Genomic DNA, 3645 nt, shown 5'->3' on the forward strand with positions numbered 1-3645 from the left:
TTTTTTACTCTGTGTTTTAATCTCTGATTTACACTTGATTTCGTTGTTTTGGGTTGCACTTGATTATCCTCCCAGTTGTATTTCGTGGTCTATTGTGTACATTCTTACCTTCATTGTAATGTTTGGGCGTTTTGATTCAATATAATATGCTCTAGATTTTCTCTTTTAGCATTCACATTGATTTTAATGTATCGGTTCACTCCTTGGCATTGGATTTTAGCTTTTACAATTATTATTTTTCTACCCATTCTGATTATGTTCTGCATCATCGCTCTCTCCTCCATGGCTATGTGCCTTCTGTGGTGCTGGTAAAGCCCATCGTTGCTCCATTCTCTAAAGGAACTCTTCACCATCGTATCAATTTTCAATTATGGCAGTTGCCCTTTTGGCAAGCGCCTTCACCGGATTGAGATTGGTCCGATCATCAATCCCATATACCCACCAGACCCCAATCCCTTCTTATTTAAAAGATCGGCACAAACATGCAAAGCTTCGTAAGTCACCCAAACCATGACATCAACTGAGCCAATTGTTGTCGTGGATTGGCTTCATGACAATCTCTGAGATCCTGATCTGAAGGTGTTGGATGCTTCCTGGTATATGCCAGACGAGAAGCGGAATCCACTACAGAAATAAAAGATGGCTCATATTCCTGGTGCATTTTTTTTCTTTAATGTTGATGGTATGTCATATCTGAACTCTAATTTGCCACACATGCTTCCATCAGATGAAGGTTTTGCAGTTGTTGTTTCTGCTCTAGGCATCCAGAATAAGGGTGGGTTGGTTGTTTATGATGGGAAGGGTATGTTCAGTGCAGCTCATGTTCAGAGCTTTCTGTCATGACAGAGTATGGGTTTTTGTCAAGATGGCGTGCTTATGGATGTGATGTTGGATCTAGTGCTTCTGGAGATGCAATTCTCAAGGCTAGTGCTGCAAGTAAAGTAATAGAAAAGGTCTGCCAAGGAAAAATAATAGTCCTGACCACTTTTGAAGCAAGACTTCAACCACATTTAGTTTGGACGCTTGAGTAGGTTAAACAAAAAAAATTGAAAAAAAAAAAAAAATAGATCATTATGTTTCGTATCTTGGCATTCACCCATATGTTTTATCATGTTGCATGATCATTATATTATGTATTTTCTTTTCCTTTTAATCCAGTATACTTCTCTCTGTTGATCTCATTCCCATTGCTTTTCTGTTTCCGTAAGTATTTAATGGCATTTTGTTCGTCATGGTTTCGTTCATCTCAATCACAATGCATTCATTTTTCATTGCTTGTTTTAGCATTCGTAATATCATCACTTGACTTTACTCTGTCTGATATTATTTGCATCAATTCAAGGAGTGTGTGTCATAAAAAAAAAATTGTTGATGGGGTGTTACAACAGAAAAGCTAAATATCCAGATAGTGTTGCTAGTTGATAGATTGTATCCACTTCTGTGGCATTCCTTCCCAGAATGTTGTGCTTGGAAATACCTTCATATCGGGGCTGGTGATGCTACCTCTACCCAACTGATGTCACTAAATCCCCTTCCTTTTTTTTGTGATATTGATAGAATTTACTAACCTGCTTTGCCAAAATTCGGGTTATTTATTGTAGTAGCAAGTAATCAGAATAGAGCTATGTCATATGTACTCTAGTTGTTGGAGATTATTTAGCCTTCTATGCCATAATGCCTCTTGGAAGTGTTACAGCAAGTTCACCAGATTTCATGATAGACAAAGTATGCAAAGCCACCCCATGCTACAGCACCTTCCAGAATCTTCACTGGGTCTTCCATCATTAGGAGTCTTGATGGAGAGTCAAGATCCACAGATGCAAACTTCCTTCAGACAAGTGGTTTCCTCAAATCAACTTGTTTTCATACTGCAGCAGGGTGGCTCTACTGAGATTTTCTGTTCTTCCTCGTGATCGTGTTGTCTATAGTTCTCTTGACTTCAGGGCTCACATGCATAAGTAATCGGACCTGGCAAGTTTAGCAGTAACCTGTAGGTTGAATTGGGATTCACTGATTTCGGTATGTCATCTCAAGAACCAGGCTCACCATTCGCAGTTGCAAAACATGAAGACCAATAGCTCTTATGATGCAGAGATATTAGAGACACTACTGTGAATAATACAATTGAAATGGGTCATCTGAAGCAAGTAGTCCACCCTCTGACGACAGTCGAATCTGGGTTGCCATCAAGTTATTTGAGAAGCCATGGGAAAGTGTATCATTGTTAAAAACCTATTATTTGACATGTTCATTGATTTACAGGTGACAATCAGGACCGATCTATCATGCAGGAGCCACAGGTGAGTTCGACCTTTAGTGAACTGAAGTCAAACCCCAAAGGTATGGACATCCTCTATTAGTTTCAATTCTACCCTGAGCAACCACCTTATCTAATATACCGGGAGGTTTGAATGATTTCATCATGAAATACTGATGTAAGACCTACCTTTTCCTTGAATTTCCTAAATACCCTGTGTTAACCCTTGAATCTTAAAGCATCGTGATATGTCTCATGATTATTTTTGATTGCTTGTCATGTTATCTGATTATGTATATTAGGTTATGAAATCAGAGGTATGCCCTATAACAGAGGGGATATGTTGCAATTCGTTATTATAATGCTGAAGTCATTTGGCTTGGCATATGATAATATAGTATGTGTTATAACAATGCACCTGTCAAGCATCCTGTCAGCAATATATTTTGCCATGTTTACTGTTACCCTTTACGTTCACTACCATACATTCACTCCCCACTGCTGTACACTCTGCTGAACACTCAGTAGCAACATGGCCCTTGTAGGTAACGCCCCCCCATGTTCTCAGCTGCACCTTACAGTGGCACGGGCTTCACATATACAACTCTCCATAGCCATACCTCTGCAATACCACCTTGCCGTGCTGCTTCAGCTCCATTCCATCACTGGCGTGTTCAGTACATCATATCCATGAAACTCCTGCACCTCCATTTTTCAGCAAAGATATCTCTACTTACAACTTAGCAAAAGTAATTCAGTCCATACAATAAAGATCATACCTAAGCAAGGCCCAGACAACACGGATTTGATTGCACAACTTCAGGCTGAGCACCCCAAGGATGAAATAAATGTTAGAATTAATGTCACCTCTGGCTTTGTTGAGGACATGGAAAAGCTGGGAATATCGGATTGATTTGAGGCTAAGCAAGCAATACTATTCTGCTATGGAAGCTACTGAGATGATACTCAGAATTGATCATCACTGGTGGCTGCACTCGCTGTGACCGCTTTCAGAAGTGGGTATGCAAGAATAAGGCCAATCGGCTGTCACGATGAGAACTGGTTCACAGAAAACGAAATGTTAATGTATTTCAATTATGGTTACTATTTATGTAGATACCTGCACTTGCACTTCTTATATTCACCTTGTGTATTTATCAATTCATCTTCATCATCATATTCCAGCTTACCACCACTTTCATCTAGCTCCATTACCTACAGTTCATTAGCTCATTTTCTTTCTCATATCATATATATTCATATATATATATATATATATATATATATGCATATATATACCCATATATATAACATATACATGTATATATATATATATATATATATATATATATATATATATATATATATATATATATATATATATATAT

At 38.2% G+C, this 3645-nt stretch overlaps 1 pseudogene; it reads left to right on the forward strand.

Moving 5' to 3' along the window:
- Window positions 1-510: 510 nt before the first annotated feature.
- On the forward strand, window positions 511-1981 carry LOC149829971 (thiosulfate/3-mercaptopyruvate sulfurtransferase 1, mitochondrial pseudogene; annotated as a pseudogene).
- The last annotated feature ends 1664 nt before the right edge of the window (window positions 1982-3645 follow it).

This window comes from Nuphar pumila, chromosome 8, assembly GCF_984573655.1.
Source record: "Nuphar pumila chromosome 8, dmNupPumi1.hap1.1, whole genome shotgun sequence".
NCBI classification, from domain to species: domain Eukaryota; kingdom Viridiplantae; phylum Streptophyta; class Magnoliopsida; order Nymphaeales; family Nymphaeaceae; genus Nuphar; species Nuphar pumila.